This window comes from Elephantulus edwardii, unplaced genomic scaffold (genome assembly GCF_000299155.1).
Source record: "Elephantulus edwardii isolate Elephantulus edwardi_28Jun2011 unplaced genomic scaffold, EleEdw1.0 scaffold00232, whole genome shotgun sequence".
Lineage (NCBI taxonomy): Eukaryota > Metazoa > Chordata > Mammalia > Macroscelidea > Macroscelididae > Elephantulus > Elephantulus edwardii.
This window is the reverse complement of record NW_006399982.1, coordinates 941,375-957,928: the sequence shown is the minus strand read 5'-3', so window position 1 is coordinate 957,928 and position 16,554 is coordinate 941,375. Positions and strand designations below refer to the sequence as shown.

The window sequence follows — 16,554 nt, the reverse complement described above, 5'->3', positions numbered from 1 at the left end:
GCATAACCTGAGGCTGCTATGTTCTTACAACAAGGAACACAGTGTTACCTTTTTTTCCTAAGATCTTTGTTCCAGACAAACTCAACCGTCATTACATATGCGCGGAGGAGAATGCATTCAGCCACTCTGGGGTGGCCTAAAGGTATACCGTGCAATACAGGTTGTTCGCATCAAAACGCCAGGTTGCCTTCCCACTGAGCCCTCTCCTTTCCTTGTTGTAGGCTGTGTTTGAGTCTGAGGATGAATCTAGCACTTTAATCAGTGCATTTGTTTTCTGCTTTGTCATACACATAACTGGCAAGTCTAGCCAGGGTGCTGCTTGCAGAGGAAATCATTCCTGTGCCTGGAATGCAGAGCGGCCAGTTTCTCAGATTTCTCTCTCACTCACCACAGCTACCTTTTTCATTTGCTCCTAGCTCTATGTGGACTATAATTATGCACATTTCCTTCCATGCCGCTTATAATTGTATAGCATTTCTATGTCCAGGATGAATGCAATTCATCCAATTTCCTGCCTTTTTCTCCTTTGGAGCTCAAGCTGTTGCCTTGTTCTTTCTCATTGATTCACGCAACATTGCACAATAAAATGAAAAGACAGTATGTTGCACCTGACTTGTCCACTTAAATCACCTGCCATCGTGCTAATGGATACTGATGATTTCTTAGTGCAGCCGCCAATGACAAATTGTATCAGCACTGCAACAACGTGTCTGCATTTGATTTTTCCGGAATATGCTCAGGTTTGATGGTTGAACAGTATGACACAATTACGGGGATGCAGTAGGAATGAGCAATAGATCTTAACCCAGCATCTTTCTTAGTGTTTAAACTTCATGGTGCCGGTGTGCCATCTGGGCCATTCTAGAGAACTGGAGTGGACATAAAACTGTCATCAGGTGCTTCCAATGCTCGAAAGGAACCTGGCTGGCGTAGGGGGTTAAGTGTTGGGCTGCTGACTGAAAGATCAGCCAATTGAGACCATCAGCCACTCTGGATGAGAGAGAAGAGGCAGTTTCCTCTCCTAAATATTTATAACCTCAGTAAACAGACATAATGTCACACTGAGTCCAAAGCAACTCAATGACAATGAGTAGCAATGTTCAAGACTTTGGACCAAGGATCTTATGTGTATATTTTTATATTACATTTTACTTAATCCTTACAAAAGATTGCATTTTTAATACCTACATAACATTTGGCTTACAAACCAACTGAAAAGCCACTGCCATGACTACAATCCCATCTCACAGCGACCCTGCAGGATGGAGTAGAACTGACCTTTAAGTTTTCCAAAATGACAGCTTTTACAGAAGCAGACTCTCTCTTCTTTCTCCTAAGAGCAGCGGGTGGGCTTGAACCACCGGCTTTTTTATTAGTGGCTGAGCACTTAATCTGTATGTCACCAGAGCTTCTTGGTCTACAGACAAAGACAATAAAATTCTTATAGGTAAAATGAGTTTTCAAAATCTCTTATCTAACCAATGATAGAATGGAGATTTTACTCCGTGATCTATTCTTTTCCTGTATACTATCTTCTTTCTTTGCCAAATTTTAAATTCCAGAAAGTTCAGCACTTTCCTTTTCTGTTGTTGTTATGTGCCATTGAGTTGCCTACAAGCCTATGTACAACAGCTCTGAAGTCTACACTGTCCTGAGCCCATTTCACTGACTCTGACACACCTACGCCATTACCCAGTTACTGTATCAATCCATCTCATCCAAGGTCTTCCTCTTATGCACTGTCCTTCCACCCTTTCAGTCATAATGGCTTCCTCCAAGGACAGGTCCCTCTTGGCCACATGCCCAAAGTATGTGAGAAGGAATTTCAAAATCTTAGCCTCTAATGAGCAGCTTAGTTTCACCTTCTCCAAGACAGATCTATTCTTTTGGTGATCATTGGTTCAATGTTCAGTGTTCTTCTCTACCACCACAACTCAAAGGCATCAATTCTTCTTCTGTCATCCTTAATCATTGTTGAGCTCTCTGATACATATCAAGAAATTGTGAAGACCATGGCCTGGGTCAAATGCACCTTAGTCCCTACACTGACATAGTTGCTCCTCAATACTCTGGAGATGTCCTTGACAGCAGATTTTTTTCAAGCATAATTTCTCTTTTGATTTTATGACTACTGGTGCCAAGAATGTTGATTGTGGAGTCAGGCAAGCTGTAATTATTAACAACCTCAATCTCTTCTCCATCAATCATGGTGCTGTCAAATGGCCCAGTGGTGAGAATCTTTGTTTTCTTGATGCTGGACTTCAATCCATATTGAAAACTACAGTCCTTGACCTTCTGCAGCAAGCGCTTCAGGTTCTCCTCTATTTCAGGAAGTAAGGTTGTGTCATCTGCATATTGCAGGTTGCTAATGAGTCTTCCTCTAATTTTGATGCCACGTTCCTCCTCATAAAGCCCAACTTCCTGAATGATCTTTTCCACAGGTAGATTGAAAAGGTATGGAGACAGGATGCATCCCTGACACACTCCTTTCCTGATTTTGAACCTTGCTCTGTTGTTCTGATGGCTACTTCCTAGTCTGAGTGCAAGTTTCACATAAGCACAATCAAGTGTTCTGGGATTCCCATTCTCCTCAAAATGAGCTACAATTTGCTGTGATCCACCCAGACAAATGTCTTTGCAATAGTCAATGAAACACAGATAGACATTCCTTCTGGTATTTTTTGTTTTCTACCAAGATCTATCTGACATTGATGATAATGTCTTGGGTGTCATGACCTCTTCTAAACCCAGGTTGTATTTCTAGTAGTTCTCTGTAAATTCCTATTCCAGTCATTTCTGGATAATCTTCAGCAGGATTTCACTAGTGTGTTATATTAGTGATATTGTTCTATAATTTCCACACTCTGTCAGGTCATCGTTTTTTGAACTGGGAATAAAAATGGATCTCAATGAGTCAGTTGGCCAGGTAGTTGTCCTCCAGATTTCTTGGCACAAATTTAGGCAAATCCAAGGGAGCGTCTATTTGCTGTAATATGTAAATTGGTAATTCATTAATTTCTGGGACCTTATTTTTTGCCAATTCCTTCAGAGCAACCTGAACTTCCTCCTTCATCATCATTGCCTCAATCATATGCAATTTTATTTCTTCCAATTAAGTGGCTATTAAATTTATTCTTAAGAATGATATTATTTATAAACTTTTAAAAGATTTTCTTTAAATATTTAAAATTTTAATAAATTCTTAATATTTTTTCAAAGTGGCCACTACCAAATAGTTGAAAAACAGATTTTTGAGGGTTTTCCTTCTACTTTTAGTAAAACAGGTGTTTTCAGCTATTGTGAGCAATACATTTCAGGCCTAGTTTTATTTTAAGAATCTTTTCATTCACCATAGGCCCTCATAGTATTATCAATCTGGCATCCGTTATGTTATCAGTAAATAATCAACATGCTCCTCAGAGACTAGACTAGTAAAATTCTGTCTCTCATACTTTGGTGATGTTGCAGGGAAGGGTAGGTCGTGGAAAAAGGATATTGTTCTGGGAAAGGTGATGGGGCAGAGAAAGAGATGAAGACCTTCAACATGATGGAATGATACAGTGACTGTAACCATAGGTTTGAGCATATCAAGGGTGGTGAGAATGCCACAGCATAGGGCAAGATTCAGATCTGTTGCTCATAGGGTATCTAAAAATCACAGTTGCCTACCTGGCACCTAATAATAACAAGAAGATGAAAAGAACACATTCTATCCCCAGACCTGCCAACTATTTTCTATATTCTTGGAGAAGCCATATGACCCCTCTGACATCTAGCTAATTTGTAAGTTAGTGTTACACATTTTTAAATTTCGTTTCTATAATTGGTTTGAGTGTTGAATGGGGTGATGAAAATGATACGTTTTGGAAAAAATAATAAAACATAGAAATGTTTTACTATAAATCATTAGGCACTCACCATGTCTTGCTATGAGGGTTGGACACAGTAATATGGGGGCTACAACAATTTTCTTGCCCTAAAATAACTTAAAATCAAGATAAACTGTGTCCTAATTGAACTAGCCTTTTTCTTAATAATAATATATATTTTATTCCTTCGATACCATTGAAGTTTTCTTGTAGCCTAGTGGTAAGACATTGTGCTTCCAACTCTAAAGCTGGTACAAATTCACCAATTGCTCCCTGAGAGAAAGATGAGCTCCTCTCATGCCTCTGAAAACCCACTGGAGGGTCAGTTATGAGTCAGTTTCAAGTTGAGGACACACAGCAACAAGACCATCAAAAGATGGTACTCTAATGGACTGTCTTTTGGATTTTCTCTGATGATATTGTCTAGACTCTCATATGACAGTTTTCAAATGAAACTTGACTGTGTCTTGTACTCAACTTCACAAATTGTTACAATAGAAAATACCTTCTTATCCACCAGGGTCAAACTCAAATCCTACCACTCATTTTCATTTGATGATGAATCTAGTCATTGGTACATCCACTTACGTCACCAAGAATCCAAGTGTCACCCAGTACACTCAATACCTGCAATACTTAGGATAGGCCTCTAGGGGGCACCCTGTTCAACGGGAAATTTGTTATTCAGCCTTTGGTTGCAATGCTTGAATGTGAAATTAGACTCTCAAATTCATTGCCAGTTAGACTGAGGTGACTCACTGCTAACCCTCCAGGAGGTCCCCCAGGCTATGAGACTGTAAACCACAAGGGCGAAGATAGCTCCTTTTTCTCACACGGAGTCACTGGTGGAATCGAACCACCAGAGAAGTGCTGCCTTTGGGTTAGCCGTGCAACTCTACCGGCTACACCTTCAAAAATTCTGTATGAATGTGAAACAAACATAATTTTTTCCAACAGGAAAAAGTATGACAGTATTAAAAATATAGAGTGAACATGTGTCAAAGATTAACTTAATAATAAAAATTCTGTAAAGTGATAAACGAGAGAAAAGTCTGGCGACCTCGTGGTTGCTGCCAACCCAGAAGCAGGCCTTTCAGATCACCAGCTGCTCTGCTGGAGATCGATCGATCAGTCTCCTCTCAGGGGCTTTGCAGCCTCTGAGCTCATTCCTTCTCCACAGCAATGAAGTGTTAAGTTGGTATATATAAAGTCAATAGCTCTGGTGGGCTAGTGGTTAAGAACTTGCATTGCAAACGTGAATGCACATGGTTCGAATTTGCAGCTGCTCTGTGGAAGAAGGATCGGGATTCTCCTCCCAAGCAATTAACTGCCTCTGAAAACCCGCTGAAGGGTCAGCTATGGGTCGGTTCTGACTCGATGGTACACAACAACAACAATAAACAACAAGGTGAAAGAATGATGAAACAAAATTAACATAACTACAAAACTACTCTCAGTCTTGCAGTTTAACCTTTGAGGATATATTTTTGTGCTGGGAGTGGGGGGAAAAGTTTTCAACCAATTTTATATAAAACTAGCATTTATCTTTACAAAACTTCGGCCTTAACTAGTTGTTGTTGTTGTTAGGTGTGGTTGAGTTAAGTAGGACTCATAGCGACTCTGTGAACAGCTGACCTGAACCCTGCCCCATCCTGTGCCATCCTCATCATCTCTGACACACTAGAGCCTAGTGCTGAAGTCATTTTGTCAATCTATCTCATTGAGGGTCTCTATCTCCTTCTCTGACCCTCCACCTCTCGGAGAGTGATGACCCTTTTCATGGAATAGCTTGGCCTAGCTGCATAGTAAGCAGTAAAATCAAACAGTTTTATTTCAGAGTGTTGTTTTTGTGGATTGCCTCGGAATTGAGCATGACTCATAGCGACCCAGTGAACAAAAGGCCTGAAAGCCCCTCTACAACTGTTGACATTTATCAACGTTCATAGAGTTTCCAGAGGCATGTTGTTTAGGAAGTGGATGCCACTCCTATTTCCAAAAGTGTAGGACCTAGATTTTCCAGGTCAAGACAATTGTATGGGCAGCTCTATTGGCTGAGCGGTAAGAAGTTGTGCTGCCAACCCAAAGCTTTGCGGTTTGAATCCACTAACTGCTCCATGGGAGAAAGATAAACAATCTTCTCCTGTGAAATTACTGCTTCTGAAAACCCACTGCAGGGTCATCTATGGGTCTAATCCGACTCCACAGTACATAGCAACAAACCCTTATACAACCCTTCAGCTGGCTTATTAGACAATGCTACAATGTAACCGAAAGAGTATGCAGCAATTTTTTGCCTTATTTCCAAGATTTAGCTAGCGTTTCTTTAAGTAAATATGGTATACACTCTATTTTAAAACAAAATGAATAATCAGGATTTAGATGTGAAAATTTTGCATTAATAAATAGAAGCTAAATAAAAATTGAGTACTGAATAATGCTTGAGACTTAATAATACTTGAGGACTGGGAACTTGGAGCTACAACCATGTAATCCAGATATAAACTATTATGACATTTGCAAGGCCCCCTGATATTCTCTGCGTCATTTGTTATCACTCACTCTGTTCACTTTCTCTGTTGGGTCATGTGTTTCATGACTAAAGCTCATTACCTGGTTTATGAAGGCAGAGCTAATTAGGCAGTCTTGCTCAAATGCTATTACCAGATATTTAGGTCTCAATGCCTGTGTGCTCATCACGAAATTTCAGCAGTTTTTATTTCTTGTGCTTTGCCATCTTTCATAACTTTGACCTACCAGTCAAGCTGTTTAACCGAAAAATATTTGAGGAATTTCCAGGCAATATTAGAATGAAAAGAGTGTTTAGACAAAGTAAAACCCAAGTCATTTAAATCCTTACTACAAAATCGTGAGGCAGAGGGATATTATTTGAGGATCTTTGGGGGAAAAAACCCCACATTTTTCTTCTTGTTCAAGAGCCTTTTACCCAGACAGCCAGCATCCTCCATGCCTCAGATGGAGTGAGAGCAGGTACAGCCAGAACAGAGAAACCAATGCTCAGTTTGAGCTTCAAAAAAGACTTTTGAAAATGCACCACAGGGAAAATATTCTGGAAAGCCAGTGTTAGATATTTGCAAGATTTTTTTCCCCCTTTGTCCAACTTCGCAAATATAGAACCAAACTTCAGTGGACTCCTATTTTAGAGATTATTCTTTCATTAATGTAGTAATTAACTAATTCTGCAACTATCGTCCGGGTGCCTATTTCATACCAGGCAGTAGGTATAAAATAGAGAATAAAATATGTCTGTCTTTTTTTTTTTAAATTTTTTAATTTAGGTTGTTTATTTTTCATTTCAATGAACATCTACAGAGAATTTGGGATTCCATTCATTCTTTGTTGCACCCTTCTCCCCGCACAAACCCCTCCCCCCTCCCCCCCCATTTGCTAAAGCAAAAGAAAAACTCCCTCATTGGTACACAATCCCCCCGCCCCCGCACCTCTTTTGAGATTTGTTGTGTTGTTGATTGCCTTCGAGTCAAGCACGACTCATAGCGACCCTAACTATCGACATTTATCAATCATAGAGTTATATCGCCCTCCCTTTTTTTTTTTAGTTTTACGAGGTTTAGGGCTGTTGTGCATAGGGTCGCTATGAGTCGCAAACGACTCGACGGCACATAACAACAACAACACATTTGTATGGGTAAAATTAGGAAATAAATACATCAGTAAATAAATATCGTGCCAAGTAGTGATAATTATTACAGGAAAGGCAGAGAGTAGACAGGATGTCAGGGAGAGACTAAACTGCTGTTTTATATATTATTATAACAGCAAGAAAAGCTCTTTCTTGTGAGACAATTGATCAGAAGAGAAGACAGTGAGAGGGCAAGCCGGGCAGGGCTTGGGTATGAGCACAGGGAACCTGTACAAAGATCTAAGGTGGAAGCGGTGAGAGTGAAGTGTTAGGAGAAAGGACGGATCATTTGGACTTCACAGGTCAATATCAGAATTTAGGATTTTAGGCTGCGTGAAGGAGTCAATACAGGATCCTGTAAAAGAGAAGTTTAGTGTTATGTAACTTACATTTTAAAGACATAACTGTGGAAGCTGTTCTGAATTTAGATACAGAGAAATAGGAGAGGAAGGACCGGTGAGGAGGCCATGCAACAATACAGGGGAGAGACGGCAGCTCAGATTATCCCAGTTGTGGCAAAGGAGTGAGGGATTTTAACAGTCTGGTTATATTTTTGTTGCTGCTTCTCTTCTTGTACAGAGATCCTTTAATTAAGCCTTATACAGGATGATGCCACAACAGTTACCTATCTAGGCAAGAGAGAGCATCAATATGTACCTATTGCAGAGGCTAATGTCTTAGTGTATTTTGAAGAGTGAGTCAGTGCCACACACTAGACATCAGAGGAGATCAGATTGTGACTAATGGTCATGAGCTGAAGCTCCATCTGGCATGCTTTGGGCATGTAGAGACCAGTCCTTGGAGAGGGACATCATGCTTGGAAGGGTGGAGGGACAGCACAAAAGAGGAAGACCCTGGATGAGATGGTTTGATTCAATGACTGAAGTAATGGGAATAGATGTGTCAGAGATAGTGAAATTGGCTTAAGCTAGAGCAGAGAGAGGTACATAGAGTTGCTATGAGTCAGATCTACTCGACAGCTCATAACAACAATGGACATGAAGGAGTAATTTGGAGGATAAAGGAGTTTTTCCAAAATGCATTGGATGTCCAACAACCACCCAGTACCCTGCTCCCTGTTTTTTAGGCTAATCTCTGGAGATCAGCGGAGATAAAGGCAAATTGAAGGAGTTCTAAAGCAGAGGGCATTTTGCACTACAGGACACATGTAAGCCTAATGCTAGGATGTTGGAGGGGCAGGGCTGGATGAGGAGCTTGGATAACCCCTCACAGTCTCATCCATCCTGAGTGATGGGCAACAAAAAGTGTCTCATTATCTTGAGAAGGAAGCAATGGTACAATGAAAGAAAGTCAACAGACTAGAAGAGTCTGTGGCAAGAACCAGAACCAGGAGGACACAGGTGCATAAAGAAATATATGGATATTTCTTTACGAGGTCCATGGCAGGGCCAGAGGAGCTAGTAGAGGCAGGTGAAGTGGGATTAGGTTCCCACTTCAACCTAATCAAGAGCCCAAATTTGGAACTGTGCTCCTTAGGATCCTAGCAAAAAAAACAAGGTTGGTTAAGAGGGACAGAATTTTTTTTTAGTTATTACTAAAAAGGACTTTGTAAAGAGTATATACACTTCAACAACAATAAGACAGCCCTATGCAAATGTCAACAAAAGGAAGACAGTTCACTATGCAAATTTCAACATAGGAAGACATTTATCACTGAAACAAACAAACAAAAAATTAAACTTGTTTAGGGTTAAGTTAAAGGGAGAGTAGTTTTAAATCTAACATTTTAAACCAGGAAAGGATATACAAATTGCTGTTGTTGTTTTGTGCTGTTGAGTCAACTATGACTCATAGTGATCCTATGAACAATCACTCTAACCTGTCCTATCCTGAGCCAATCTCACTGTCTCTGACACATCTTCTCCCCTTGCCAGTCACTGTGTCAGTCCTCCTTATCCAGGGTCTTCCTTTCTTGTGCTGTCCCTCTAGCCTTCAAAGTGTGATGTCCTTCTCCAAGGACTGGTCCCTCCTGGCAACATACCTAAAGTACTCCAGTATCCAGGGTTATTTGTCCTAAAAGGGAATTTGTTGTTTTGTTTGCCTGCGTAATTTATTTTTATTGCCTGTATAAGCCATAGAAACTTCTTCCAAAATTAGAATAAAAAAATAATTACCCAGTTTGTATTACAAATTTTTATGAATAGACCATTAAGATTAGCTCCTTCAGCAAGAAAGTACTAAGGAGTTTCTATTTTATTTGTGATAGTAATAGTCTTAAATAGAAAACACAGCTATCTTAGTTCTAGTCTCAGTTTCTTCTCCAACTCCAAACAGAAATCCATCCTCTCCAAAAGTCTTGGGGTTTCTATCTATAAATCAAAGTGCATATATTAAAAAAAAATCTTTGTAAATTCTGTAAAGCTAGGGCTTTCTGGCTGCTGCTGCTACTACTACTCAAATATTATCCTCAACTCTAACATCTGATATAGTGCCTTGCTCACATTGTTGTTGTTCGGTACTGTTAAGTCTACTCCAACTCTACCAAGTTTGCTGTACCTACCCTAACCTGAAGTACAACAAATCAAAAGCTTTGCCTTTCCTGCACCCTCCTCATCTCTGCTGTGCTGAAGTCCATTGTTGTAGTCACGCTGTCAATCATATTATTGAGAGACTTCCTATCTTTCTCAGACATTTAACTTTTCCTAGTATGATGTTGATTCCAAAAGACTGCCTTCTCCTGATCACTTTTCCCAATGTATGTCTCAACATCCTTGCTTTGAAGGAACAAGACTATACTTCATCCAAAACAGGCTTGTTTGTTCTTTTGCCAGTCCATGATATAGTCAATACTCGATCACAACTTGAAGGCATAAATTCTTCTTTGGTCTTCCTCAGGCATTGTCCAGCCTTGCTCATATTTGATCCCAAGTTCTTAATTACCTTAGAAATTAATGATAGATGTTGGTTGGATTCAGCCCAGCGTTCAAGCCTGACTTGAATCCTCATCGTTCTTGTTGTTAGATGCCCTCGGTTTAATTATGACTCAAAGCAAACCTTGAACAACAGATCTGAAACTTAACTTATCCTAGTCCATCCTTCTGATCTCTGACATGTTCGAGCCCATTTTTAGAATCTTAGTGTCAGTCCATCTCTAAGTCTTCTTCTCATTCACTCACTCACTCATTCTACCTTTCCCAGCATATTTTGTTTGAGTTTGTTGTTGTTTGGTTTTTATTTTATACCGGTTTATTTACAAAGCTTGTATACATTGTTTTTCACATCATATATCAGATTTTTAAATGAAGGGATGGCCCCTCCTGGCATCATGCCCAAAATATATGAGACTAAATTTCCCCGTCAGTGCCTCTACAGAGTACTGAGGCTGCAATTACTTCAAGATACATTGTTTGTTTTTTGGACAGTCCATGGGATATTCAGTATTTCTTACCAGCACTACAATTCAAAGACATGAGTTATTCCACAATCTAACCTATTCTTTGTCCATCTTTCAGATGCATAGGAAGGAAGTAAACAAAAATATCGTGGCTTTTATCAGGTGCACCTTAGTTATTATTATTCATTTTTATTATTTCCTTGCTCATTAGCATTTTAACGAGGTGCTTGATCATAAATTTCCCCAACGCAACAAGTCCCTTGCTTTCTTCTTCTTTTTTTTTTTTTTAAACTAAGCACTGTTTTAATGCTTTTGCAAGTGATCAGATCTCTTTACACCGAGACCTTGGGCCAGACACTCGACCTCCTGAGTATGTCAAAGAATATATTTTTTTTAATTTCAATGAAAATCTACAGAGATTTTAGAATTCCACTCATTCATTTTTGCACTTTTTTCCCCTCCCACCCCATTCCCCCCACCCCCGTTTGCTCCGCTCCTTGAAAAGCAAAAGAAAAACTCCTTCATTGGTACACAATCCGCCCCCTGCACACACCCCACCCCCAACCCACCCCAAATATAATCCACTCTGCAACCCTCATCCTGTATTCTTATGATAAATATAATGCCCTAAAATATAATACTTTTAAACTATTCTCTCCCTCATAGATTTCAATGCAGTAAACATAATTTATCCAGTTTTTCTCATCTTACTCCTACCCCGATGTCAGCCTCATTCTACAACAGTGGCACCATATAGCATTTGTCCCTTTGTGACTGAGATATTTCACTCAGCATCATGTCCTCCAGGGTTACCCATTTTGAATAATATTGCATGAGTTCCTTGTTTTTCAATGCAGCATAGTATTCCATTTGTGAGTATACCACAGCAAGCAACAAATGATGGCGAGGTTGTCCCTTGCTTTCTTGACTGCTGGTCTGTGGATGTTAATGTGGATCCTAGTAAACCGAAGGCAGCTCTGGTGGCCCAGGAAGATGCACTGCTAACCCAAGGTGGCACCTCATTGGCTTTTTTAATCCACCAGAAGTCGCCTGGTGAGAAGATGAGCTATCTCTCACCATGTGATTTGTAGTCTCTGAAACCCACTGGAGGGTCAGCTGTGAGTCAGTTCTAACTTCATAACAATGAGTTGGAGGGTTTCAAATAATGTGAAAACTTCAATCTTTTCTCCATCTAAAATGATGTTTGCCTGTTGGTGCAGTGGTAAGGATTTAAAAAAAAAAATTGAGATGTAATCCACAAAGAAGGCTGCAGAGTTTGATCAGCCAAAAGTGCTTGAAGTCTTCATCACTTTCTACAAGCAAGGTAATATCATCTGTGAGACACAGGCTGTTAATAAATCTTCATCCAGTCCTTATGCCACATTCTTTATATAGTTCAACCTTCCAAATTATTTCTCAACAGACAGATTGACCTGGTATGGAGACAGGATACAAAACCTGATAAATAGCAGAATTCCCACTGAGTAAATTAAGGGATAATAGAAGGAGAATTGATGCCTTTGAGCTGTGGTGCTGGAGGAGAGTGTTGAACATACCATGGACTACAAGGAGAACAAACAGGTTTGTCCTGGAGAGAGTGAAGCCAGAATGCTCCTTGGAGTCAAGGATTCTGAAGCTTCATCTGACATACTTTGGGCATGTTGCAAGGAGGGACTGGTCCTTGGAGAGGGACTGGGAGAGTGGAGGGACGGCACAGGAGAGGGAGACCCTCGATGAGATGGATCGATTCTGTGAGTGGAGTGGTGGGAATGAGTGTGTTTGAGACGGTGAGTTTGGCACAGGATTGAGCGGCAGTTAGGGTTGCTATGAGTCGCAAGTGACTCGATGGCACATAACAACAGCAGCAACAAGCTGAGAGCCTTGCTCAACTTATGAGCACTCTTTTCCGACTTATCTAGGTTGTAATTTATATCCTTATAATGGATGATAAACACTAGAATTTCTTCTCAAATAACTTTTCTTTCACTCCCAACTACATTATGAGCTTTAAATAATTAATCACTATCACGATTAGCTGCCTCTAAAAAAAACCACTGGAGGGTCAGCTATGGGTCATTCCTGACTGTATGGTACTCAACAACAACCCCCACCACCCTGTGGTGGCAAATTAGTCTCTAGTATCATTATTTTTTTACTGCATCTGAAAGTGTCTAGCTAGTCATCTGAAGGGCCATAGAATTGAATGTCCAATTCCAAGAATCACAATCATCCTGCACAGAATTTCCTTTCTCAGAGAAATAGCACTGCATTGCTCTGAGTGGGTTTGTGAAGGTATAATATTCTGTCTGGTCTTCATATATGTCACCTTCCATTATGATTTAACCTCCTTAAATGAAGTGGAGTACCTCAACTTAGATTCTGTGTATTCTACTACTAGGTAGCTGGAGCCATTGAGTTGACTGGGACTCACAGCCACCTTATGAACAGCAGATCTGAACCTTGCCTTGTCCTGCAAGATCTTCACATTCTGTGTCATGTTCAAGCCCGCTGTGTCAATCCATCTCATTGAAGGTGTTGCATTTTGAGTGCCTCCACAGCCTGAGAAGCTCATTTTTCAGTGCAATACCCAGTAATGTTCTTCCTTTATCCATAGGATTTTTTTTTAAATACACTAGTTTTCTTACAATGTGTGTACATGAAGGCCTGCTATCTCGGAAGTGAGTGGATGGTCAGTCGAACAGATTCATCCTAGAGAGGGTTAAACCGAGCTGCTCTTTGGAGGCAAGGATTCTGAGGCTTTGTCTAACATACTTTGGACATGTTGTAAGGATAGACCGGTCCTTGGAGAAGGACATCATGTTTGGGAGGGTGGAGGGACAGCGCAGGAGAGGAAGACCCTCTATGAGGTGGATTGATTCAGTGACTGGGGTAATCGGGATGGGAATGTCAGAGGCAGTGCGATTGGCACAGGATAGGGCAGGGTTTACGGCTGTTGTACATAGGGTGGCTATGAGTCAGAAGCGACTCGACGGCACATAACAACAACAACAACAAAAGTTTACTTACAAAGTTTGTATATATGAAAGCCTGCTATCTCAGAAGTGAGTGGATGGTCATTCTGGCTTTTTAGTAATCTTAATCTGGAAGCTTTGCTGAAACCGGTCCACCCAGGGTGACCCAGCTGGTATATGAAACACCAGTAGCATAGCTTCCAGTAACACACACTCCACCACAGTACAGCAAACTGACATACAAGAAGTGGAATACTAGGTAGAAAGGAATAAAAATAGAAGTGGAGAGAGAAGATCTTACTGGATGGAGTAAGGCAGAGCCTCTTGAAAAGACTTATAGTTGAGTGTTATTTTGCCAGGAGGTCATTTAGAAGGGAAGGAATTGGAGGTAGAGGGAAAAAAAGGTGAGAGAAAGAGTGAGAACATGGGAGGGGGAAGAGCAAAGGTTTTCAAAGGGAATGACAGGTAATCAAGCCATTCATTATGCTAGAGGCTGCTCTCTCCTCAGAGAGTTGAGAATTTTTAGGAGGGTTGCGAATTCAAGGCCAAGAAGTCTATTTCATAAAGTCAATAATTCATGAAAATGTGGCAGAGGATGTAAGATTATCTGCTGGGTGCATGTACAGAAAGTAGTGGGACATGAGTAATTATGGCCAATAACTCCCTCTGTCTTTGGCCTTCAGATGGAAGGAAGTGATTTGTTCTGAAGATGGATGTATAAATGATTTCTCACAAATTTTGAGCAGCTCTCCACTTTTTGAGGACTTTGTTCTTTGGAATGAATGCATACCTTTATTATTCTATTTCTTCTTCTTCTTTTTTTTTTAACCAAAGGGGGGGGGAAGGGAATTTATTTCCAGCAGACTCATCTTGCCAGGAATTTTAAAAAGAATTCTTCAAAGAGAAGGCAAATTATTTTTTCCCCTCTATTTGTATTTTATTGACTATACAAAGGCATTTCACTATGTATAGTATAAGACCTCAGCTACTCCTCCTAGCCCACCTTTCGTAGCTCTCTATTGCCTTGCTCCATTCCAAGTACCCAATTGCATTTTAGCAGAACTTGCATGATAAATGCCCTGTCCCAGACACAGGGTGCCTGTCAAGAAGACTTAAGCTTTGAACTGTTCCTCTGTATTGTTGAGTCAGAACTGACCCATGGTTGACTTTTCCGTATATGACAGAGGCAGTATATTGCACAGGAGGAGATTGCCCATCCTCTTCCTACAGGGCAGATGGTGGATTCTAACCACCTGCATTCGGGATTGCAGCACAGCGTCTTACCTACGTACGAAGCTTAGAAGTAGGCTAATAGACTTTGCTGAGAGCTACCTACGGAACAACCCGTCTCTTTCATCTTATTAGCTAGCTTTCCTTTCCATTTCAAAATGTTATATTTGATAGTCTCTGGGGATATTATATCTTCCAACACTGTAGCACAACCTGTTCGTGTTATGTTTCTTTAGTACCTAATCCTGTGGCAGTTATATCAGCTTCTAATCATAAACCCCTTGGGCTAAGACTAAAGTGGGCCTGAACCAAGCTGTGATATTTTCAATCATTTGACATGCATGCAAAACTAGAAAATAAAGACAGAAGACCAATCAGAGGTTGGTGCTTTTGAATTATGATGTTGGCAAAGAATACAGAATTTTTCCCATGTATTGCAAGAGTAATGAACCAATCTGTCTTAGACATGCTACAGCCAGAACACTCCTTGGAAGGGAGAACGGGGGGGGGACTTAGTTTCATGTACTTTCGACACATTATCAGGAGGAACATATTCTCATCTTCAGAGAGAAGCATCATGCCTAGTAAAGTAGAGAGTCCGTGTAAAAGAAACAGACTTTCAAGGAGCTGTATTAACACAACACCTGCTTCAATGGGCGCCTATGTGGTAATGATTGTGAGGACGGCAAAGACCAGCCCCATGTTATTTTGCTGTGTGTAGAGGTGCGCTGGGTTGGAAACAACTCAATGGCACCTCAATGGGGCCACCATAACTGGTTTGTGGGCTTTGAGCACAGAAATTGTGTTGCTGAGTTTTGTCGTCGTTGTTGTTGTTTGGTGCCATCAAGTCATAGACAACTCATTGCGACCTTATGAACGAATGGCCTGAGCACTGTTCATACATAGAGTTTCCGGAGACAAGCCATTTCAGAAGTGGATGCCGCTCCTGCTTCCAGGCTTGTTTGAATCAGGAAGCTCCAGCTAACACTGTCCATGAGCTTTGGATATTAATAAAATATGAAATTCTTGGCATAGACATTGACTTGATAGAGAACTTCAGGAAACCCTATCATACTGTCTGTGGCTTTTTGTACAAACTGGTAAAAGAATATAGTGTTAGATCTCAAGAAGTGATCACAAACTTATGCAAGTCCTAATAAGGTAATATGACATTATGTTTAATAATTTTAATTTCTATAGCCAAACAAAAAAAATCTGCTGCTATTGGGTTGATTCTGACACTTGACAGCCCCCACCTGTTTCTGGCCGTAGACCTTTATGGGTGGTGATCACCCATTTCTCCCTTCAGGAGTGGTGGATAGGAACTGATCCCTTTTTATTGAGAGGAAAACCAGATGAAGGGACACAAGTAGTACTTTCCCTCTGGCTTTCTACCTGGAATTGATCTTTAAGACTTAATGTGATTCTGCAATTGATTTAGAGCATGGATTTTAAGTTAAGGTTTGGACC

General features: G+C 40.5%; 1 protein-coding gene across 1 annotated transcript in view; it reads left to right on the top strand.

Annotated features, from left to right (window-relative positions):
* The window catches only part of LOC102868470 (fibroblast growth factor 12-like), an 858,601-nt gene that overhangs the window by 193,535 nt on the left and 648,512 nt on the right, over positions 1 to 16,554 (top strand). The gene's annotated exons all lie outside the window — the stretch shown is intronic.